The 26,707-nt window shown below is 36.3% G+C and overlaps 1 pseudogene; it reads left to right on the top strand.

The window, feature by feature from the left end:
• LOC127626540 (growth arrest-specific protein 7-like) overlaps positions 1-26,707 on the top strand; it is a 55,056-nt pseudogene that overhangs the window by 4,899 nt on the left and 23,450 nt on the right.

Raw genomic sequence — 26,707 nt, 5'->3', positions numbered from 1 at the left:
AAACAAAAACATTGTATGTTTGGAGTAAAAAGGGTGAGGCTTGCAAGCTAAAGAACACCATCCCAACAGCAAAGCATGGGGGTGGCAGCATCCTGTTGTGGGGGTGTTTTGATGCAGGAGGGACTGGTGCACGTCACACAAAAATGGCATCATGAGGATGGAAAATGATGTGGATATATTGAAGCAACATCTCAAGACAGCAGTCAGGATGTTAAAGCTCGGTCAAAAATGGGTCTTTCAAATGGACAATAACCCCAAATATATTTCCAAAGTTGTGGCAAAATAGCTTAAGGACAACAAATTCAAGGTATTGGAGTGGCCATCACAAAGCACCTCAATCCAATAGAATATCTGTGGGCAGAACTAAAAAAGTGTATGCGAACAAGGAGGCCTGCAAAACTGACTCTGTTACACCAGTTCTGTCTGGAGGAATGGGCCAAAATTCTAGCAACCTTATTGTGAGAAGCTTGTGGAAGGCAAAGTGTATGTAAACTTCTGACCCACTGGGAATGTGATGAAAGTAATAAAAGCTGAATTAATATTTCTCTATTATTCTGACATTTCACATTCTTTAAATAAAGTAGTGATCCTAACTGTCCTTAAGACAGATAAGTTTTTCTACTATTAAATGTCAAGAATTGTAAAAAACTGAGTTTAAACGTATTAGTCAGATGAGCCATAATTGCATATTTAAATGATCTGACACAAGCACAGGACATTTCCTGTTGGCAATGAAATCTAAAAATGACAAACAGGTCTCTTTGAGTCACAATGTTTAGTGGGTATTAGCAAATGTCTGGAAATGAGTGTTGGAAAGATTGCAGAATGATTGACAGACTGAAAGCATAGAGCCTTTGACTGGTCCCATTTACAGAGGAACAAAAAGGTTAATTGTAGCTCATTGTCTATGAAATAAGTTTTTAATGATTGTCTAGTTTTGATAAGTTTGTGAATGTACTACTTTAAACACATTATGAATAATTAAAATGTTTAATTTCTGTGCCACTACCATCACCAAATAGAATTGGAAAAATAACAATTTTATTCAACAGTTTTCCCAAACACTCCACCAGCTTCCAGTGTTTGGACAAAAAGATAGTCTCTCAATAAACTCGGCCAACTGTGCTGCTCTGTTGGGCTGGTTAAGATTCTAGAACAAAGTTTTGATAGGTTTGATAGGGCAAATTAACCATAAAAGACTTACTTATAGTTGTCTCTGCATAGTAAGAGAAGATATTTAAAAAATGAATGAACTTTGTCCAGTTGTAATTGACTTTGGAACTTTAATAGTAACCTGAAGACAGTAACTGACCTGACTCTTTTGTCAGACACTTATTCTGGCAAAAAGGCCAAAAAAGAAAGACTCTAACCAGTCCAGCTTAAGGTGAAATACAGAGACTAGCTGTACAAAACAGTCCTTGTTATCAGAACAAGTTCAAGCTAAACCCACAGTGATAACTATTGTTTGCATCACAATCTGTGGGAGTTAGATACTTTGGAATGAGACTCCAAGTTTGACATCTGGAGAAACCAAAACAAAATCCAGTAAATGAAACCATTTAGTCATCCACTTGCATGTTTACTTAGCGTTTATACTTCTTTGCCTAGTCTGTTTGAGCCTGGATTCGACACTGTTCCGTCTCAGTCTCCATTGCCTCTAACTTGAGTCATGGGTCTTGTGGTAATTAGTTTCCAAGTATGTGTAAAATATTTCACTTGACACAATGTGTTGCTTTCAGGAACTAAAAATGAAATGTTTTTCAGTTTGGTTCGTTCTGAGCAGAAGCTTTATTTTTTTCGTTCCGGTTCAGAAGTTCCACAGCCTCCTTTCCAAAAGGTTACCGGTTAGAGCAAAGTATAAGAATAATGTTAATTTTAAAAGGACAGTACTCTGGGGGGTTACTACACTCGGTGACCTATATGATTTTACATTGATTCTATTGGACCCACTCTAGATTGTATAGGCTTGGTCTTAAAGTCACACCCACCTGCTGGCGATGTCAATCGGAAGATGGAGACACAACCCATGTCTTTTGGTGGTGTATTAATATCCAAGAGTTTTGGTTGAAGGTTCTGAGATTTATGTGTTATTTATTGGGCACTAAAATTTTGTTTTGCCCAGACTATGTGTTTTGCGCAGTGGGGCAGTCATCGATGTGGAGAATAAGCATATAAACTGTTGGGTCCTAACCAGCGTCATAATCGCCAGACAAATAGTTTTAAGGGGATGAAAGTTGGCTGGAGTGCCCCCATTTTAAGAGTGGTGCTCGGAGATGGAGAGGGTTGTGGCTTTTGAGGAAGGGTCTTCTAGAAGACTGGGAAATTTGGACTTGTTTGTGGGGAAATGGGGCAATGGGGTTAATGTGTGTGTGATTTAGTATATTTATTATGTTTCGTTTTTGTTTTTTATGACCACTGGGGTGTTGTTGGGGGCCTGGCTGGGGCATTGGAGAGGGGGAATTGTATTGATTCCATTTGTATATGTTTTGCTCTTCTATGTTTAATATATGAATCAATAAAAAGAAATGTAATCACACAAAAAAATTGTAAAAATAAATGACAGTATGGGCAGGTGAAATGTCAATCGCAAAAGCCCAAAATACTTGCCTCACCAAAATAAGCAAAAACAAGCAATTCATTTTCTTCTGTGTGGTGGATGTATCAGCATAGAAATCATAACAAGCAGTTAATTAATAGTTAAGCATCATTTTATTTACAGATCTGCTTCTGAGTCAAAACCCGGAAGCATCTAGTCTTATTAATGCATCATATCTAACAATAATTAAGTGAAGACTTGGAAACAACTGAGAAATGTTCTTTTTACCTCTAATAATGTTTTCCTTTTATCTGGATTAAACGTGCATGTGTACTGTATGTAGTAAGTATAGTTGTAAAAATTTTCTTCATTCAGGGAATGCGACATCCATAATTGGCAATTAGTCAAAGAAATGTGTGATGCAACAGTTTCCTTCAGGACCAAAGCAAATTTTTATTTTATTTTTCTCCCCTTTTTTCTGCCAATTTTGAATGCCTAATTCCCACCAGTGCAGTCCTTGTGGTGCCGCAGTGACTCGCCTTATTTCTCAGTTCTCAGTTGCCTCTGCGTCTGAGACCGTCAATCCGTGCATCTTATCACGTGGCTTGTTGAGTGGGTTACCACGGACACATGCGTGCATGGACGCTTCACGTCTCCGCGCATCCACGCACAACTCACCACACGCCCCACCGAGAGCGAACCAAATTATAGCGACCGCGAGGAGATTACCACATGTGACTCTACCTTGGCTTGGCTGGAGTCTCTCAGCATGCCCTGGATTCGAACTTATGACTCCAGGGGTGGTAGTAAATGTCTTTATTTGCTGAGCTACCCAGGCCCCCTCAAAGCACATGTTTAATGTTTTTGGGCATCATGAAGTGGTGTAGTTCCAAAGATTTACTGTGATAAACCCTTTGGCCTTTAGTATCATTAAAACATTATCAGAAAGAAATTAACAGGTTATAACCAGTTACCAGCATTTAAAAAAAAATTCACTCCAGAACAATTGAAGATCACTTTGTTTTAAGGTTTTCGGTTGCGTTCTGCAAAACATTTAGTTAGTTTTCGTTCCTTGAACCATTTTTAGTCTCTGGTTGCTTTTCTCGCAGCCCTCTCAGTGATTGCAGCAATCCAGTATTTCACTCCACTGTGAATGGTGATAGACTGTTGGAATTCTGTTTTTAGTTTATTCCTTTTTTTTTTTTTAAGGGATCATGGGATGCCTAATTAAGCATATATATATATAACATAACATGCAACAGGTTGGTAACTGACATTGTCAAGGCCACAGAATTTTAGAGAAGTGTTGAAATGGGAATAAAATCAGCACCCTGTTAGAAGAGGTTGTTAATAAGTGTGAAAGTGATTGAATAAACAGGCAAAAATAGGAAACAGACACTTCCCTATATTTGGTCCTGAAGGGCTTATACTGCTGACACTACATAATAGGAAAAATAAAACTTTGGCTTAAAGACACTGTACTAGCAAGCCCAGACTCAATCTGCAAATGGTTCTTTTTTCCTGTGCTGAGAAAATTGTGGGAAATGTGTGGATTTCTGCGGAAGGGATTTAAACATGGTTAATTGAACCAAATAGAGCTGAGCATACTATTTTACACTCTTATTTATATCTGAAAGTATTATCAAATGTATTCTTTCTGTGTATGATTGAGGATAGCTTCCTATACTTTTTTGCCAAATAGAGTGAATATGTGTTGAATGATTTCTTACTGAGTTTTACTATTATTCTTTTTATTGTTTGAACTGCTCCATGACATAATTTGAGTGATGACTACTGGCAATTTTATGCTGCAACCTAGACTCATAGAATGAACGTTACTATAATAACATTTGTGTAAACTACGTTTTAGGTTTGCACAAATGCAGTTTTCTGGTGAAATGAACACTAGAGACACCACATCAACTGTGCTTTTAATTAACTTTCACAAAAGTAATGGGTACTATGGCTGTTTATGCATGATTGCTTCAGTAAATGTGCTTTTAATGCTGAATTTCAATCTAAAAAAATATCAAGTAGGTTTAGGTGTTGGTAAAGGTTAAGTATGTTTGTTTTGTTCACCTCTTATTTATGTTTTTGAACACTATTGGTTAGGTTTAGGTTAAAGTTTTAGGTTAGGGAGGTACGTTTTACTCAAAACATCCATTTAAGATTCATCTTAAAAACCTTGTCTGATTACAACATCATTTCACTCGCTTTTGGTGCCCCATGCTGGACATTTCACTGGGAAACTGCAGCCAAACGTGTAATGAAGCACCACATTTTGGTTTGCAAAAATGTTCCTATTGTCACACAAATTTCGTGAGATCAGGCTTGTATATTATGTCGATGTCAATAATGGGCTGAACACAGTGTTTAGGTCCTAAAGTACTCAAGATTAAGCCAGCACTCATATCCTTGACCCTTGCCAGTCACACATTTACATCTACTGGTAGAGTTCACTAGTGGATCTCCTCTTACCTCAAAATGATTTTGCTGTAATCTTCTTTTGAAACACTGGATGTTTGTTTCAAACATTCTATTCTGGACTGGTGATGTCAGAGTGACTCTTAATCATGTCTAGCTTAAGAGCTGACAACAGATTTTTATTAGGACATTTTCAGAGAACAAATTTTTCAGCTTTATATACTATTCAGCATTATAATGGAATTGACTGTAAAATGCTTAAAAAAATACATGTATGCCCCAATTTAATCAGTGTGCATAATGTAGCCATAAACTGTTGAAAATAACACACCAGCTCTTAAATCAGACTAAATTTGTCCGAAATGTCTGAGAATTGAGGATAGAAAAGTAATTTGGTCAAGGTAGGGGATATTTATGTTTGATAGACCTTATCCACAAGATTAAACATTCAAAGCATTCTTTCACAGGCCATTCCTGATTTTCCAAACAGGCCCCAAACCATGTGAATGTGCCATGGATTTTTCAGAAAAGAGGCACAGAATGATTTTTTGGGGGTTGTGGGAACTACCTCATACAGATTAATAAACAGCATTGTTCTTGACATCTACATAAACTTTAAGGGTAGACCAGAAGAATTTGAGTCCTTATATTCAAGTCGTACTTATTTTGCCTTGATTGCTACATGCCTATGAACCTATTTTTTGACATTCTCTAGTGATTCAAAACATGGTTAAGTTTAAGCATTGGAAGCATAAGCAAGGTGCTAAAGAACACTGGCACCATATTTACTGGTTGGATATCATGAATGTCATTGCCATGATATGTCATGAGGATCTGGGAGGCACAGACAGTCTGTTGTTAACATATATAGGTAGCCAGGGGCAAATTTGGAGCCTCGTGTGGCATTCAGGATTTATAAGGTTAACCATCTGGAACTATGCATTATTTTATCTTACATATGGTCATGCAGGCACATTGACTCCCTTTACTTCGCCAAATTCTTGCATTTAAAGGGAAAGATCATAAAAAAAAATCAAATGATCTTAATTCGAGTATCAGTAACTTCAGTGTTCCATTTCCACTTTACCAGTCAATATATAGAGTTAGAGGCTCTTTTCCACAAAAACACAGGAGAATTTTCTCAATCGTTGCTTAAATGGCAAAAATGTTCCACAAGGCATAAGTGCAATTTGAGAGAGAACCACAGTCTTGTGTTTCGCTAATGTCTCCTGTAAACCATTTAAAGAATATGTAATTAAAATGATATTAGGGGACATTCCAAAATCCACATTTGTTATTTTCTGTGATTACTTGATTTGAAAGAAACATGTATCCCAGTGCAGAGTATTTAGATACACAACTTTTATGTTAATTCTCAAAATATACATTTGGAAATGGTTGGATTATGTATTTACAGAGGTTATTTTTGTATCAAAAGGAAATCCAGTACAGCAAGTCCTATATAATTATGAATAATCATAAGTCATTCTTGCTATTGGTGTGCTCCATTTGGCTCTTTGATGAGTGAAAAGATTTAATGATCTTTTAAATGTAGTTGTTTAGTCCATACAAAGAGCCAGTTGTCAGACTGCAGCTGAGCATTTGTCTTCTAATATCATGTTTGATTTGAAATGGAGACTTCATTTACTTCTGGCATTTCATCCTTCCCACACATTTACAGCATTCTCAACTGGATGAAATTACGAGTGGGAAAACCTCTATGATCTAAACTCTGGAGAAATGTTGCCAACTGCTCAAGTTAAACACATTATGTAAGAGGATGGGCAGATCCCAAAGCAAAACATGCCAGATTCAATAATGACTTCTTAACTTGCACTGTCATTGCATAAAAAAACCAAAATATCAAACTGTGCAGCATTTATTTTCAAGAAAGTTAGCACAAGCACACTTTTCAAGCAACAAGTGGGATCAAATAATAAAAGGATAGATGCAATGTTCAAAATGAAAAATATGAAAGTATTTGAACACTTTCTGGTTGTCAAACTGTCCACAGATGAAATACACATATCGAAATAACATTATTGCTTGGGCACCTGTGTGAACTTAAGTTAACTGACTTGGAATGTATATAAAGCATGTGTCACAGCTCTGACTTTATATTTTGTTCTATTGCAATGAAAGTCATATATATTAGGTGACACATGTATCCAAATACTTTTTGGGGCCACTGTATTCGAGTAAAGAATACTTTGAGAAAGTGTGTCACTGGAAAGAAAGGGACTAAAAATGAAATGCTTTTCATTTTGGTTCGTTCTGAGCTAAATCAATATTTTTAATTTTTTTGATTTTCTCCCCAATTTGGAATGCCCAATTCCCAAAGTCCTCATGGTGGCGTAGTGACTCGCCTCAGTCCGGGTGGTGGAGGACTAATCTCAGTTGTCTCCGCGCCTGAGACTGTCAATCCACACATCTTATCACGTGGCTTGTTGAGCATGTCACCGTGGAGGCTTCACGCTATTCTCAAAGTCATCCATACCCAAATCGCCACGCGCCCCACTGAGAGCGAGGACCACATTGTAGCGACCACGAGGAGGTTACCCCATGTGACTCTACCCTCCCTAGCAACTGGACCAATTTGGTTGCTTAGGAGAACTGTCTGGAGTCACTCAGCAAGCCCTGAATTCGAACTCGCGACTCCAGGTTTGGTAGTCAGCGTCTTTACTTGCTGAGCTACCCAGGCCCCCCTCAAAATCTGTATTTTTTCATTCTGGTTCAGAAGTTCCGCAGCCTCAGCTAAGATGTGGGTAATTTACCAATAGCAGTGTTGCCAAACCTGGTCTGAAAAACAAGCCTAAAATAAGCCACTTGCCTCACCAAAATAAGCGAAAATAAGCCAAACATTTATCAGCATAGAAATCATAACAAGAACTTATTTAACAGTTAAGTATCATTTTATTTACAGATCTGCTTCTGAGTCAAAACCCACCAGCATGAAATCTGTATTAATGCATCATAATTAAGTGAAGACATGGAAAGAACTGAGAAATTTACATTATACCTCTAATAATGTTTCCCTTGTATCTGAATTAACCGTGCATGTATACTGTATGTAGTAATTATAGTTGTTAGAAAGGTCTTCATTCAGAGCAGGGCTCGGAAACTTATGGGTCGTGATCCATAAGTGGCTCTTTTGTTAAAAATCAAGTGGCTCGCGGGGTCTCACCAAGGTTTGAATTGACTACCACCAAATGCAGATTTTTCATGCGAAGTATTTTGCTGATGTACCAGCCACTGTGGAAAGCGAACTGTAAGACCTCTTGAAGTGATATATTACAATAAATCAGACACAAAGACGCACGTTTGACGAAATGTGATAACAGTTGGAAGAACAGACGAAAGAAAAGCAGCCGATGTGCGTCTGATTTGATATATGTTTGCAGTGAGCTCTGCTGTTCACTGGTGCAATGAAAGCACTTTTCCAAAACACGCACATGCATAGAGTTCTTGGCTTCGTTTCCCGATAACTATTGATCTTAGCAGTTACAAGGGATTTTATGAACATTCGTTATTTTTTATATGCACACAGGATATGATTTAGCACCCGCTACCCGCAAGAGGCTTAATCCAGTTCGCAAGTTCCTCGTCAAAATGTATTTCATTCTTGAGTAATTTTGCCCATCTACCCGCAACAGGTGGGTGACCTGTAAGATGTCTCGGAGTGACACATGACAAGAAATGCTGTTAGTCAAAAAGACGCGCTTGAAGAATTGCACTTTAAAAGTGATTATCATTAAAATATTTTTTTACATATCGCCCAGCCTAGCAAGTAATTTCATGGAGACCCTTTTAAACACTTGTACTCAATTCCATATTGCAACATGTTGCCTATTAATTTTTGCATATTTGTTTGTTTTTGAGGAGTCTATGGGCAATATAAACATTTTATTTTATTGAAAAATTTTGTTTTGAAAATAGTAAATTATTTGTTTGGGGTATATGGCTCTTTCAACAAAAACGCATCAACCAAAAAGGTTAAAATTGGCTCCTTAGTGAAAAAATTTTCCCAACGAAGTTGTGTGGTTCCAAAAATGTACTGCGATAAACACTTTGGCCTTTGGTATCATGTAAAAATTATCTGAACAAAATGAACTTGTTGTAATCGGTTACCAACTTACGTTTTCATTCCGGAACAATTGAAAATCACTTTGTTCCGGTTTTTGGTTACGTTTCATTCGTTTCCGGTTTTCGTTCTTTGAACCGTTTTTAGTCCCTGTTTAGCAGTAACCTTATATTTTCCAAATCAACCACCCTCTAAAGTGTCTAAAAAATGTAATGCTGTAATAAAACAAAATTGTGTTTCCTTGCGTTGTAGAAATTATCTTCAATGTCACCAATTGATGAGCCACTGCCCAGAGACTGGAAGTGCTACATGTCACCGCAAGGACGGAGATACTATGTCAACTCTGTCAGCAATGGTAAGAACTTACTTTTATGGAATTTTGTGATGTTTCTAAAAGTGAATTACAAATAAAACACCTCAATTTCATAGTACCATACCAATGTGCAATATTTTTCCAATTCACTCTCTTTTGTTCCAGTAGATAATGTTATTACAAAGGCAGTCTGACACAAAGTTACAAAAGATCTCCTTCAGTTGTGAATGTCTCTAGACAGAAGCTGTGCTGTCATGTCGGGCTGGTACAGCCGGGTCTGAATAGATCAGAGGCTTGGTACAGATATCTCCACTCTCTTCTCATTGTGTGTAAATGATAAGCCTTGTACATATCCAGAGCTATCAGTCAGCCCACAATGCCATGAACCAATCAATCCTTTGAATATTCTGTTCAAAGGAACATTTTACAAAGATGCTTTTCTCAAATGTATCTTTTTAAGTTACCTGATTTAAAGTCTTTGTGCAATTTGTCTGACATTTTCATTGCAGCGTAGATGCTTTCATGCCCACTGTGTTCAGAAATCGCACTAGCATACTTCATACTAATGTGATACCAAGTCATGCATTACTATTTCTTATACTCGGGATGTTGCTTAAATTCACGGGGCCCGGGGCAACATTTTTATGGATAATGCTATAGAAAACCTAATTGGGCCCCCTCTTGTCTCAAGGCTACAGACATGAATGGTTCCTCAAATTATGTGGCTTGTTTAGGGGATGTGTGCTATTTCTTTTCTGTGTGATCAGACTTTGATTTTCACCCAGCGGTGGCAAAAATGGGAAAAAAAATCCTATGACTTGCATTCAAAGAGGTACTCGAGCCATACCAGAATATTATAGAGACTTAGGGGTGGGCTCTTTTAACTTGGCAGAAAAAAAACACACCAGCAACACACTAGCAACCTCAAAGTAATGTGCTAAATGAATGAGCAAGTGCTTAACAACTTCCTCACAATGACACATAACATTCTAGCATCGTGACGACGACTTTTGCATGGGCAAGTGTTGCACTCGCATTGTAGAAAATGTAAAAATTGTTGTTTAGAAACTTTCTGACTTAGCCATTTCCAACGTAGTAGTATCCTGTGAATACAAAATTAGATGATTTTGTATGACATGGCTCGTATAATAAAGTACAACTTTTATTCCTATAAAGACAAACCAATCAACAAATCGATTCAATACAGGCATCACATTTTTGCTTGCCTCCTATCCAACACCTTATTTTTAAGAAAGGAAACGGCTGTAAAAAAAAAATTGTTTTTGCTCATTACAATATATATCCAATATAAATGATTGATGTACGTATGTGTATAACCTGTAATGCTCTTCTCTCATTTCGTTCCAATGTTTTCGTGTTTCTGTTGTACAACAGTTTTGAATTAAAATCGTGGTTAGATTCAGACTCCATTTACACCTGGTATTAAGATGCGTCTCGTGTGATGTGATCACATGTGGTCTGGCGAGACATGTGTTTACACCTGGTCGCTTACATGCATCACCTGTGAACAATTGTGTCTGGATGTCAAGGGCAGGGTCTCAAGGGACAACATACTACAATCACTATGTCAGTGAGTGACTGCATGACACTAAACTGCAAAAAAGTGATAAAAGTTCAAGAAAGCATCAACAAAGGCAAACTGTTTCTCCCAGATGCAGTTCAAATTTAATCTAAGCACAGATGTAGCATTCTGTTATTTTAGAATTATCTGTAATTTTAGTGGAGTAACTGTATGAACCTGAGGTTCAGATGTGTGTGATTGTCATCTTTGTCCCTGCATGTTGATATCAGACACACTTAAGAAGATTTGTGAAGTTCTTGTGGTGGTATATTGTATGTTTTCGCTATCCAAATTTTTCCAGATCTGACGGTTATTTTTATTTTGAAAGCCTCTTAGAACTAGCAAAGTTTAAATTCTTGTTTTAGCACACTGCATAGAAACATCCCAATCCTTTGTTTCTAGTTTGGTTATTGGAGTAGAAAGTTGCGTGTGTGACTGTGAGCGACTGACCGAGTAAGAGAGAGCGTGAAAACCTTTTTCATGATCATACCTAGATTAATTTTCATCATAAAATACAATAACAGAGGGTAATTGGTTCATATTATGGCCATGTATAGAATTTGTGCCATGAATCTTTGCCATACATTACACATGACACATTATCTACTTTGTATATACCACTTTCAATCATCATCCAGTTGTTATAACGGCTTCTTTTACTGATCTAATCTGGATTCCATTCATAGAATGAGGTAGAAAACAGATTATTTATAGAATATGCTGCATGGAGCAATTGACAGCGGCAGTGACAGCTCCGTCTTTTCAATAATAAACGTAAAAATATACCTGAATGCTTGAAAAAAAATATTCTTTATTTATTTACTACAAGTTCCATCAGTCAAAACATTATATTTATGTTTTATGGGAATAAGGATAATATAGTAATACAGCATGGTATGCAGAAGACCCTTCCATTTGGCCTCTATACATTATATAATAACTTCTAATGCTAATACTTGGGATGAAAAATCATAATAGCAGCCTCCCCGTTTTGGATGCATGCAACTCACAATATACGAGAGTATTAGAGCACATCAGATCTTATAATTTACTAGAAAATGGAAGTGAATGACAATTCTTTCTCAAAAAATGTTAAGTATACAAATAAAATTTCTCAAAATGTCTCTAAATGTGCACATTTTTATACTAAATGTTCTATTGGATGTTGTTCAATGAGCCCTGCTAGAGATAAGTCAACAGGTGTTTGCACCATTGAAAATCTATGTGGGTTTCATTTCCACATGATGTTAACATAAATTAAGAAATTGCTCTCACTGTAACATTTCTATTGTAAAACAGTGGCAAAATATTGTCATCTCGAGCCCTGAGTTTAGGTTTGGGGTTTGGATTCAGAGTTATTTTAGGGAAAATCGGAAGAACGTGTCTTTCCTCAATAGAACACGACAGTGATTTTCCTATGAAAATCATGGTTGGGCTTAAGGTTAAAGTAAGGGGTAAGACTCTTTGGTAAAGGTTTGGATAAGGGGTTAAACTTAATAATATGTCATAAAAATCACTCACAGTAGTTTATTGGTTTGTTTATTTTACTATAAGGGAGTAAAAGGGATTTTCTTTCATATTCCAATTTGGCCATGTTGTATTATTACACCCTGTCTACAACGGACATGAGTGGCGCGTCGAGTCAAAAGCAAACCTATTACAATCATGAAGCGTCTGTTGTGACGGATGTTTATATGCATTTATATGATAGTCAATATCGGCGTTAGCTAGCTAGCCAGCTTTATCTATAGCTGTTAGATACATTTGGTGGATGATGACAGTAGCTGTATAGACTGTACATTATAAATATGTTGACACAATTCAGTATTGATGTGATTCAATCACAGCTGTCATTTTGATATATCGATGCACTATTGTTTTATAATAATAGATTGTATATATTTTCTGTATAACCAAGTTACGTCACACTAATGAATGGAGCTTTTTGCATTATCTTGAACATTGTCTAGCATTCATTTCATGTATTATTGTAGTTTACCTTGCTGAATAATTACAGATTAACATTGATTATGACAGTTACTGTGCAGGCAAGATCAAGTTAGCAAAAATTGCACAGATCAATCCTTATGGCACTGTATTTCACATGCTTTGCAGTTATGTAACTTTACCTGTCCAAATAGAAAACTCCAATTCAGAACAAAGGTCCCTCCAGGAATCAAATGCTCTGCCGATGTTCACTCTTGTTTTCACTTGACCACGATCAAGTTCCCGCTTAGCCAGACGGGATTCAGTAGATGCATTTTATTATTTTTTTTGGCTTACTCTGAGTTTGTGTAGGAGGTGTTGTGCTGTGAGCTGGCCGTTTGCTGGATTCCATCTCTAATATAGTGAAACCTAGTGTTGCAGTTTGTTGCCGCTATAAGGCTTTATGCGCCTTAAGGCTCTCAGGAATGCGCATAAACATCACATCCTTTGGATTTTTCCGGCAAAAGCGGCCCGCTCCCTTCACGTGAAAATCAGTCTACAGGCTTTAATAGGCAACCTACGAAGTCCGGGAAGGGCTCAGTTTTTAAGTTGCGTTACAAGCCATTCACACATAAAACTAAAAAAAAAGGCAAATATTACATGAAAATTGTTACATATTGCACCTTTTCTATCTCTTAACCAACCAATTACACGAATCATAGTTAGACTGTGAATAACACACGCTGGAACGCACTGACTGAAACATTTCTACTGTTTAGTCTAGCCACCCAAATCCTTTCAAGCCTGTTTAATGATTATTGGGACATAATTAGCTTTTAAATTTGTTACTCATTCAACTATTAAACCTCAGAACAAATAGAATGCAAGTTAAATGTAGCGAGAGTCTTTTAAGGACTTGAATTTTGTGATTTTTAGTTGGTCATGTTTTCAGGGGGTGTTTTGTTGTGTGTTTCAGTTCACGCCATTTCAACAGAGGGTTGTTATGTTGTGTGATTGCCATGGTAACGTGTGGAGGGGAATGCTGTCGCTAGGTTTTGGTGTCTTGCGTGATTTCCTTCCTCTTCACAGCTGTAGTGTGGTTTTGTGGACATGTTTTCTGCTGGGCACGCACTTAACTCAGAAATAAACTACTACTGGTGCCAGATCAACCTCGTATAACCTTCAGAGGAAAGGTTGACAGTAGAGACTGTTCAACAAGTCCTTGAGCAGTGCAAGATAAATACAAGTTATAAATGTGATATCTTGTTTGCAGTCAGAACATATACTGAAAACAAAGCAAACAATATACTTTACCAAATTATACCACTTTAAAATGAAGTAAAACCAGGTTTGAGGTTGTATAGGCTCCTTTTACTTGTAACACGATGTTTCCTTATTGTTTGATTCAACACTTGTGACTTGTGCAGCTGAAGAATGACAGTGGAGATAATACAGATGGTGGTAAATTAAAGATGAATTACAGAACACATACAGTAAGTAGGCCAGTATTCATTGCTCAAAGTGCCGAAACTACAATATTCACCACAGAGCTCGGTATGGTCTCTTTTTGGCTATAAGATCAGTCGCTCGTGAGCACAAAGTACAACAATAGATCTCATGCCCAGTCCTGCCTGTCCAACTGCTCAAAGATCGTTTGAAGGAAATAATTCGACTTATCAGTTTCTCAGATGCTTGTTGCTTAGTAACCAGCTTTTCTGTTTCATAGCCCTTGCTCAATCAGATACTGTCAGATGTTTGTCAGGCTGATTTCGAACTTGCTAAAGGATTCTGTATATGAAATGGTTAAGTCGATACAAATACGCATATTTTGATTATTCAGACACAATCAGAAAAACACATTGCTCGGCATTAGTGAAGACAATAAGCCTAACAAGAGGTATCAGAGGAATACAAATTGTTGCAACAGAACTTTATTGATGTTCATGAGGAGGAATAAATGTGTGCTTCTGAATATAACATCAGTCTTTTAACTGAGTGAATGCATGCATTTGTATTTGTATTGCTAATTTATGTGATTTTCTACATCTTTGATCACATGCTTCATAATTTTCAAACAAAATGCCCCTCTGATAGATCTTTCCCACGTTTATGTCATTTAATCTGAACTGATGTGTTTAGCGGTGCCTCCTTCACTACAGAGTAAAAACATAATAGTACTCACGAAGGTTTGGATCTAAAAGTAGCAAAGCTTTATGCATTACTTTATCAAGCACTGTTTCAGTTTGGGTATTCATGTACTGTATATTGTTTACTCCCCTTTTGTATGAGGGTTTAGTGCATATATACAGTGGGGTCCAAAAGTGAAAATGCATCTTTGTGTTTTTTTTAATAATAATAAATAAAAAACTTTTGAATTTGTCTTTGAATGTGCATGTTTTGCTTTAATGACAACATGCACTCAAGCTGGCATGGATTCCATAAGGTTGTGCAAAACCAGATGATCCATGCAGCATGATTTGAGAATGTATGAAAGAGCCTATTGTGTTTTTTTTAATGGAAGCAGCTTGGGAACATTTACACTTCACAACAAGGTTCCATTCGTTAATGTGCTATAACAACTGACTGACTGTACAATATCCCTTACTTAATGCATTAGGTATCATAATCTAACAAATGAACACATATATATTTTTTACTTTAATCTTTGGTAATGTTTGGTAATAAAAATACAATTGTTCATTGTTAGTTCATGTTTTGTGTATTAACTAATGTTAACATATTCAAAATTCTGAAATGCTTAAATTAACATTAACCATGATCAATAATTGCTGAATTTTAAATTTTCAAGCTTATGAACCCCACTGTACCTGATCAGCAGCACACCTTAATTATTATGATATAATGATACTGATTATTGGGTTATTTGAATTTTGAGTTTTCAGAATGTAAATGTGGCAAATGAGGCTTGGTGCTTAACCTGTATCTGCACCTAATTATTATGTGAAACCTGTCATATAGGACAGAAGATAGATTATGTATTAATGGGAAATTGTCTGGATCTGCTCTTCTTTTTCAGAGACGACATGGGAAAGGCCGTCCAGCACGCCTGGCACCCCCAAAACTCCATTAAAACATAAGAATTCTGTACCTACAGGTAAAACTGCTCTTTAATTATGTAAATCTGTATGTATAAACAATCTGCAGTTTAAAACAGTTATCTTCTCAGATAGACAGTCTAAATAGGGGGAAATGAAAAGACATGGATGAAATATCTAAACAGAATGGAAGCATTCTCTGTTAGTGCTTTTGGCCAGAGGCGCTTTATCTCTTCTACAGGGTGCAGTGAATTCCACAGAGGCCTCTGATTACAGATTTCCTGTGTTTCAATTTTATCTGTGGCTTGGAACACTGGAGTCATATGAACAGTCTTTGTGAATCTCTAGCAGTGGATATTAACAACCTTCACAACCGAAATATCAACAGCAAAAAAGCTTAGATTTATATGTTTGATAGTTTAAAATACATTTGCACGTATGGTCTTGATGATGCTTTCTCACCAAAGTGACTTAAAGAAGCCATAAGCACAATTTTTTTTTTTTGGAAAACCACACATAATGTGTACCTATTACCAAGGCTGGATTTGAGAGTGGAAGCCATCCTCCTTGTTTAAAGAAATGGCAAATACCACCCCCCTTGTAAAGACACCGTCCCCCCTTGCCACCCCCTTTAGATCAATTGTGTCATGAATTAGGTTGCTTGGAAATAATCATACATGTAAAATATTATAATTCTTTTCGTTTAATATATAACAGACTTTAAACGACATCGATTAGCCAATCAGAATTAGAAATATTAAAAATATTTGGCATTGCCATATATAACAAGAGGAAATCTCCAAATCCGATCTTAACACTTGCACAGTTAAAATATTCTGACAGTGTTACACTTTAGTTGCGCAATCTGGCACCGATGAGTGTGCAAGCTCTTTCTCCTCTCCTAAAACGTGCCCGTTGTTCTGAAAACACCGGTAAACAGGTGTTGAAGTTTAGTGATGTGTTGACGTGTCCTTCCCAGTGTTCAATTGAAACTTACTTCACTGAAAGTAATGCAAGTTTTCAACAGTTTTGCGCACATTCAAAAAACAGTTCAAGGAAATCTTTTAACTTTCTTTTAAAAGAAAGAAGAGAACAGAAAATAATATATTTCTATGAGCAGGGTAGGGAGGGTTACTTTTGAAATATATTCCACTACAGATTACAGAATACATGCTTTAAAATGTAATTTGTAACATATTCCATCAGATTACTCAAGATCAGTAACTTATTCTAAATGCTTTGGGTTACTTCTTCAGCACTGGTAGATTTTTTCTGTTGTTTTGACTATAAAAACTCTGTCAGTGCAGTAAGACAAAATACACATGTTAAAAATATATATTCTCTGAAAAACCTAAATATCTTATGCAGTGTTGTTTCTAAAACAAGATAAATCAAATTGATCTTAAGGATTTTTAAGATATTTTTACAGGAAAACAATACCAACATTTTTATATCCTAATATCCCTAATATCAAAGGTCTTACTAGAAAAAAGAAATTATGATCCAACATGAATTTTCTTGATAAAAATATATGATCGTGTCTGGTGACGTGTGCATGTAACATAGTTAGAAATAGCATTTTAGCTTAGTGTAAAGCTGACAATTTACACAAGGTTTATTTCTATTTCTTCTGCTCCAAACTTACTTCAAACTTTCTTCAAACGTACTTCTCTGTCCGCTCGCATGAATGTTATCACATCATAAGAAAGTGTTTCACCGCTGTTCAAATGCACTTTGGATCGCATCATTTATATGTATAAATGTTTTCCATCTGAAACGACTAAATATTAAATGAAACAAATGACAATAAAATGCAAATTAATCTCTTCAGTAATCAAAATACACTTTAACTGTAACAGTGTTCTAATTACCAATTATTTAAATTGTAACTGTAGTGGAATACAGTTACTTATATTTTAAATACGTAATCACGTTACATGTATTCTGTTACTCCCCAACCCTGACTATGAGTAGTGGACAGATACAAAATGTACATGTTTTTAACTAAAACAATTTTCAGGTTTTTGCCCATAAAACGCTATAGTGTATAGAACTTCTTTCTTACACAACAGTTTAAGCATTCTTCATAGAATCATAGAAACCCAAACTTCTGTTACAAGTGCTACTAGTTATTTACTACATGTTCCATTGCTCAATTAAATAATTTGGTGCTTTACACAGGGGTTATAAGGATAATACGGCATGGTATGCGGAAGTCCCTCTTTCTATAACATTAACATATTCAAACTGTGGAGATGTTTTGAAGCTGGTGTGCTTTTTTCTAAAGATGTTTTCATGATTATATAATAATTGTATGGCAATAATATGCTTTTAAATTTAAAAAATAACAGTCGTGAAATAGATATCCTGAAAACTAATACCTATCTCTGTGACAGTCTAGGCTCTGTAAACAGCAAAAAAGAGTCAGGTGACTTTGATTTTTACCATTATGTGAGGGTGGGCTGATTCAATAGCTAAGGCTAGAGGAAGTTAGCAAAATGGCTGAAATCGCTCACAGCACCTTTAACATAGCACAGAGAGTGCACATTTCAGTACTCACATTTTAGTATTTAATATGTTGGACAGGTAGACAAGAATAAATTTTACATGATGACCTTATGACAAAAAATCACATCAAGGTTATGGTATAGGAAATCCACAATAATTAAAGTCCCTGGATTAGTGAGCAAAAATAGAATTGTATGTCATAAAGTGAATTTGTTTTAAAAAAAAAAAAAAGAAATAAAAATATCCAGAAACTTTGTTTAATTCCAGATTTTCAATGTGGTCTTTTGGACCACACTGCAGATCACCCTTATGTTCAACACTTGAGACAAGCCAACACAATGGCTTGTCTCCCCAATTCATCAAAAGACTCCCTAATGGAGCCATTTATTGTCCCCATTTCTGTCCTGAGCCACCTCATGTTCTGTTCAGTACTCATCTTGATTTGATTTGCACTGGTTATCAGCATTTTACAATGTCTACTAGCACAAAGCACCATCTTGTTGATAGAATTACAGTAAAATGGAGTTTACCAGAGATTCAGCATGGAAAAGGCACACTCTATACAAATTAAATTAAGACCCAGCTCAAGAAAGATGAGTGTCATTGCATATGGACTGAGGAAGGAAAGAGTAGACATGTTCAGGATGGAGATCTCAGCATAAAGCCCTGTCAAATTAAAAGTTTCATCGTTCTGAATATAAAAGGAAGCTTGAATGATCCACTCAAGAGACAAGAGAAGCGCCCAATAGAGATTTGTAAAGTGGCAGTGAATTGAGAAAGTGAATTGGCAAGTGAGAATATTTACCACTGTGCATTTTTTTTTTTTTTTTTTTTTTTTTTTGGGAATATTAGTGAAAACAGTGTGTCAGTTGCAGCATCATATATAAGAAATGCTAAGTCCAAAAAAAATCGCTTATTGCTAATGAGATGAGTCTCTGTCTCTCTTTGTGGCTCATATATTAAGTGGTTTAGGGGTAAATAAAAACAACAACAAAAACAAAATGTCAGTTGCTACAAATGTTTATCTTTAGTGAATCATGTCTTGGATTTAAATATCTAATGTCACTTACTTCAGCAGGGGTTCAGACTATAATTCTTACTATTTGAATTAAAGGGATAGTTCAACCTAAAATGAAATTTACCTCATCATTACTCACCCTCATGCCATCCCAGATGTGTATGACTTTCTCTCTCCTGCTGAAAACAAAAAAAGGTTTTTAGAAGAATATGTCCACACTGTAAGTCCATACAATGCAAGTGAATGGCATCCAGACCTTTGTAGCTCCAAAAATCACATTAAGGAAACAGAAAAGTAATCCACATGAGTTCAGCGGTGTAAATCTAAATATTCAGAAGTGATATGATTGGTGTGGGTGACAAACATCAAAATCTAAGTCCCTTTTTTACTCTAAATATCCATTTTCACTTTTACATGTGCCTGTTTAGTTTTAGTGGAGTTTCAGAGTGAACCTTTAAATGTAACATTTTAGTTCTGTGACCAGCCAATGGCAAGTAGCTACATTTTTCACTAGAAAATAAGTCCTTTTATTTACCTCGCCAAAGCCAGTTTTTACTTACATTCGGTGCTTGGTGAGTGTAAAATATTTATTCATATTTAGTGGTATTTCTTTACTATTATGGGATTATGTAAGAGATCAGTGCCTGGACAAAAAGGCTGTTGAAAGTGCATTGTTTACTTCTTAAAACTTATGATAAATAGTTCAAATGAAATTACTCAACTAAAGGTTAAAGTGTCTCTCAGACTAATTTTTGCTAATTGTGGAGTGGGTGATAACTAACATTGTATGCATAGGATCCATAAATTGGAGCTAAGGGCTTTTTGGCCTGACATTTCAAATTACCCAATCTCAATGGAAAAGAATAGTGTAGACAATCAGAATCAGGAAATGCTATATTGGTCTAGAAATAAAGTCAGGGTGTTTAACTTAGACTGAGAGGGGAGGTGCCATAAAAGTGTCTGGAAGGAAATCTGAGATATTGGGTCTAAATGCAAAAGAATGGTGCTATTTTTATTAAGAATATACAGGCCACACTTTTCTTTATAATGTCAAGCAAAAAAAAAAAAAAAAAAAGCACCATAAAAGCATCATAAAAATGGTTCATACAACTCGTGTACAAGACTTTCAATGAATAGTGAATAGAAATGTGCCTTGTTTGTCAAAGCTATCATATAGCTTCAGAAGTCTTGGAATATAACATTAGTTACATGGCATTTTTGGTTTAGGTAATTGGCTCAAAAACCTCTGGAAGATTTCAAATCATGGACATCCTGGGGAGCTGCTCTAGTCAAGCAACTTCTATCATCTATTCTAACACATAGTTTTCTCAAAGTATTATAGACCTCCTTGTTTTGAGCATTCTGACCAGCCTATACAATATTGGCTCAACCAATAGAGTGAGTTTAGGGCAGGACTATCGGTTTGTTTGACTAAAGCTGAAAGGGGAGTGGTCAAAAAATACTGTTTAATAAAAGTAGTTATTATGGCAACATACTGTAATGTCAAGCACCATATGACTTTTCATCAACATTTTCTGTGAATAACAAATACAAATTTAGTATGGAGCTCTTTTATGAACCTTTCTCTTTCATTATATGGAGTCAGGATATTCATCAATAATTCACTGTAATTGGTTCAGAGGATGGGCAAGGAGGAGGCGGGAACTGGCTGAACAGTCAACATAACTTAAATGTCTTAACAGAACTTAAACAAACATAAATGCAGAGACGCACAGTGGCTGCGTGTGTCTCTCTCTCTCGAAATGGTGCCTCCAACTCGTCTTTATCCCCCTCCCGGCTGATTAGGGAAATCTTCGGCTTGATGTACTCCCATCCCTTCCTGGAGGGGAGGTGTTGCCCTTCCAGCCATCCTTCTCCAGGAAGGTCTTACCCGCTTCTCTGGAGCTCTGGGAGAGACGAGGGGAGAGACAGAGACAGAGAGAGAGAGAGAGAGAGAGAGAAACTCGCTCCCGGTCCCAGGACACGCCATAGACTGGTTCGCTCTATGGCGGACAACAGCCACTCCTCCCCTGGCGGACAGCAGCGAGTCCTCCAACCCATAGTGAATGGTAACAGCTCATCCCCTTCCTGGAAGACGGAAGCGGTACCTCTGAGTCCTGGTGGCCGGCTGCGGCAACTCCGTCCCCTGGTGGATGGCAGTGGCGAGGACTCCATGACAGCATCCCTCCTCCTTCCCGGGTTTTGGCACCAATATATCGAGTTCATATATATAATATATCATACAATATATCGGCAGAATAGTCTACATACCTTTAATGACATAACTGATCTTAAACATAAACATACAGACACGCACACACAGCGGCCACATGTGTCTCTCTCTCGAACTGGCGGCTACGGCTCATCTTTATCCCCCTCCCAGCTGATTAGGACAATTCAACGCTGGGCGTGCATACTCATGGCCCGGCCACACCATCCTCCTCGTCACATTCACCTTTTGTGGTTTCATGGAAAACAGATTTAGAATGACATGAGGGTGACTAAATTAAGGTAGAGTTCTCATTTTTGTGTGAACTATTTCTTTAAGGCATTGTTAACTGTAAAGTGGCTTTGGTACAATATGTATTGTGCAAAGCACTTTAGGAATTGGATAAAAAAAAAAAATATAGAAATTTAGACATTTAGCATTGATGCTGTACACAATAATGCTATGTAAGTAGTGCATTCATTTCATATCAAATTGCTATATGTCTCATATGCTTTGTTATATGAACTTGATGTTATCTATTGAAGAGGATAAAATGAAAATGAAGATCTCTTCTTGTCCTAAATCAGACTTTTCCCACTGTCTGTTTTTCTTTGCAGTGAATGGATTTCATGGCAATGGTAGCCCACTGCAACCGACTGAACAGTCACATGTACTGATGCGGAAGACAAGCACAGATCAACAGGTATGTCTGATCTCACAGATGTAGTCTGCTTCTCCCGGATTACATTCATCTAAATGCCAAGACAGACACATCTCATCTGAGAGTTTTTAACCTGAAATAAAAAAAAGTTGCAGTTTCATGCTTTTAAGAATATAGCCCCAAAAATATGTTTTTGAACACATCTTTTAAGTGAATGAATTGTTCTCTTTCACTTCTTATGTTTCGTTGGTGGGCAATTCTTTTTGGGCTGTTTTTTTAACAAACTAGTTTAGTCAATGATTGAATGACTCACTTTTAACAAAGACACTCATTTGTTGCTGTTGGCAGACATATCCAATCTCTAGAAATGGTCACTAAATGAATCAATGAGTGAAATCAAAATGAGCAATGCATTAAAATCCCCACCGTGTTTTGGAAAGCCACGAACATGGAGAAGTAGAATGAGACAAATGTGAAGCATCCCAGTGCTGATGGACTGTATTCAGCATTCTTGGAATGCCGCTCGTCCAATCAAATTCAAGGACCAGAATTTACTTGTATTATATTATATTTAGGTTTGTCGATTTAACATGTTCATTCACTGTGATTTAAATCTCTAAAAAAAAATTCACAGCGACCTAAGAACGGTATTTTTATGACATGACGCAACCAAAGTAAGATGGTCATAATCATCTGTCTGACGTAGGTGTACATTGATGCATCTTTAGAAAAGCCCTTATAATAAATCTATCTCGGACAGATTGACAAATTTAATTGAAAATTGGATTACTGTGGACTGTAGGCCTATGATTATGCTTACTGTATGTTTAATAATATGGAAATAAACAGTATTTTGGATTCTAAAGCCAATTGTTTGTTTTGGCTTATCAATTCTTCACTCGTTTGCCACAAGAGTGTACTGCATTTTAATGATCTAAATTTATAATAGTATTTATATTTATAATTATTAAATCATTATATATTGAGGGGCCATCTTAGCAAATATTACAATTAATTATGATTAATTCAATTAATTAATTGCCATACCATGTAATTAATTCAATTAAATTTTTTTATCAATTGACAGCACTTATATTACATTATTTTATATTTATATTATATTATATTTCTTGCAAAAAATACACTTAGTGGTGTAGTTACAGCATCTACCAGCTGGTTTAATATTGGGCTCCAAAGTGATTTGTCACAAAGCAGTTATGACTCTTGATTGGCTCAGCAATCTCCATGTCCAGAACTGCGTGCCCATTAGCAAAGTTGGCAGATTTCAAATCGCGTACATCCAAGGGCTCTTGTGCCAGCCAAGCAACTACCATTTAATTGAATGGGAATGGTAACGCATAGTTTCTCCAAGTCTTATGTACCTCCTTGATTTGAGCAGCACAACCATCCAGACACCGAAACATTGGCTCAGCCAATAGAGTGGGGCATGACTATCTGTTTGTCCAGCCAATGGAAGATAGGGTAGTGTTCAGGCCACTAGCTTGAAAGATTTCAGAATTTGTTTCAGAAGGTCACAGGTTCTAACCCCACAGCCACCACCATTGTGTCCTTGAGCAAGGCACTTAACTCCAGGTTGCTCCGGGGGGATTGTCCCTGTAATAATTGCACTGTAAGTCGCTTTGGATAAAAGTGTCTGCCAAATGCATAAATGTACATGTTTCAATTAAACATTTCACCTTTAATGAGCATTCAATAAAGTTGCTGTCATGATCGTATGAAAAAGAGACTAAGGGAGAAAGGGAGTTTTCTTTGAGCTTTCTTACCACCCACCCTCTTTTTCTTCCTTCCTTTTTCACAGCCCCCTCTCTTCTCCTTCCCTCCCTTGCTAGGGGTGACAATTTATAGAGTGTAGCAACTCACACCTCACATGCAGACATATGCTGCACCCCTCCCAAGCTCACTCATTACAGCAGGAACAACAACAGCATCATAATACCAACAATACATGCACCATGTCTGACGCTCAGTTTTATGTCTTCTCTCAGAGTCCTGTGTCTACTTCACCCACCAGAAAGCTGGAGCGAGAATCTACAGTAACTGTGAGTACACCAAAACAAACACAGTGATAGGTCTGACACCTGCTCACATGCTTATGGATAGAGGTTCAGTCTTCCAATGTCACTTAAATTGAAACTGTCAGATGGTTGTAGTTTAAAATGTATATTCATGGTTTAAATGAAAGACAGCAAAAAATAAAAAAAAGTTTAATTAAATAATTGCTATTTATTACTATTAATCAGATGTTGGTCATATTCTGATTATGTAAGTGTCATGTAAAAAACAGATTAAGCAATATTCTGGTTGTAGAATTCTGAAAAGACAGCTGGCATATGCCTGTATTAATCTGAATTGTGGTTCATGTAAAAACTTTATTCAGTTTACTACAATGAGTCTTAGTAAAAATAACGCTTATGGTGTTTTCTGAATTGGTACAACTCCATTCATATTTCACTGACATCTCAGGTCATTATTATAGAATGCTATATAGTATGTCATATTTTGATTAGCATCATGTAAACGTATTTACCAGATTTGTATAATCAGATTAAGCCAATATTCTGATTTCAAAACATCTCATTAAGACTTGGATGCACCTGTATTAATCAGAATTTTAGGTTGTGTAAAGATCTTATTCAGAATATCCACCATTATCAAACATGCATTTAAATCTATGAATGTCCAAACAAACATAATTTTGGTATATTCAGACATTTGTAAAAATGTAAGTTATTGAAGAAGCATTTTTGTAGCAAGAACATGACATCCATTTTACATTCATCACACTCTTGTGTACAACTGTTAAGAACATGAATGAAAATGAATCCGTTTACTAAATGAATAATGAGCAGCATAACAAGTGGCAAAAACAAGCATCTCCATTATTGCACAAAGAGAATAGCATGGACAGAATGTGAATGTCTTAATTTATTCAGATTATGGTGATTATTTATTCAGATTATGGTGATTATTACAATTATTCAAAATCGTATCCATACAATGAAAGTGAATGGTGACTGAGGCTGTCAGTCCCTAACATTCTGCATAACATCTTGCATTGTGTTCGACAGAATAACATGATATGCATGCAAATCTGGTCACTATCCAAATCTATGTTGTGGAAAACAAACAGATCCCTGTACTTTATGCACTTGGTGACCACTTTATAGATCAATGATAAAATAACATCATTCGAAAGAAAGAGGTTTTGAGAGTCCAGTTTGAGTTATGACTAGTGCACAGATTAGTTTCTTTCATAATCACTGTACGAAACAGAGCCATGGCGTGGAGAAGAAAACAGAGTCAACACATGCACTGTTACCATGGTAACAGGGGCAGTACCATTGATAAATGAATGCTGGAATGGGAAAGACACATTGCAAGAGAGGCCTTCAGTGTTCTCTGAGCAAATAAAGCAGTTGACTGCTCTCTGTAGCTGTATAGTCAATAAGGTTACATGTAATGTGATTAATTAGATGGTTATGAGACATTAAAGGATGTTCTTTTGACGATCCAAGCATCTGGCCTATGTATTGACAGTATATTACAATGAGGAATATTAACCTTGTAAAACAGATTTGTATTATGCAAAAACAGTTGTTATTATGTAAAGTTTATGATACACACTACAAGTTGATAAGAAGCAGATCTTAACCTCATTTGAAGTGTCACTGTTAATACAAGTCGAGTTTGTCCATACAATTCAGTACTGTGTACATTCTTACAGAAGACTAGACTGAAAAGTCTTTTGAACTTACATTTATAAATTAAATGGACTGCATTCTTAAGTGAATACTGTTACTTTGTTTGTATTGTGAAACCTGGATAGACTGGTATTATCCACCTCTAGACTCTCAGACTTACATGAATCATTGTCTCACAAAGAGCTATTCACAAGAGATATTCCGTAATAAACACATACTGTAAAAGGGCTTTTCAAACCGCACTTAACCCTGAGAAATCGTCTTTTTAAACCCTGCTTTTAACCCCTGGGTAAAGCAACATTTCTCACGTGTAATTTTGAAATTTTGAAACGAATGGTTTCAAGTTCTTAAGTAATTATTCAAGACTAGTAAACAGTCAGTAATAAAATAACAATAAAAAACAGCAATGAATAGAAATAGATTAAAAACAATAGAACAAAAATTCAGCGCTTTTTTAACAGCTTTAAAAGTTTTAACAGTAGTAGGCTATCAAGTATTCAAGTAAACATTCAGAATGAAATGCAACATAAAACTACTACTGGTGTATTGTAAGATTATAATACATTAATACTTTTAAAGCTACTGAATTTATTCAGTCAAGAGCAGTGAGTGGTTTCTTGTTTTCTTGTTATGGTTGTTTGATTATTATTATATTTTTGTTATGCAGTATA

Source organism: Xyrauchen texanus, chromosome 33 (genome assembly GCF_025860055.1).
Source record: "Xyrauchen texanus isolate HMW12.3.18 chromosome 33, RBS_HiC_50CHRs, whole genome shotgun sequence".
Lineage (NCBI taxonomy): Eukaryota > Metazoa > Chordata > Actinopteri > Cypriniformes > Catostomidae > Xyrauchen > Xyrauchen texanus.
Note: the sequence above shows the minus strand (reverse complement) of the source record. Positions and strands in the feature narration are given on the sequence as shown.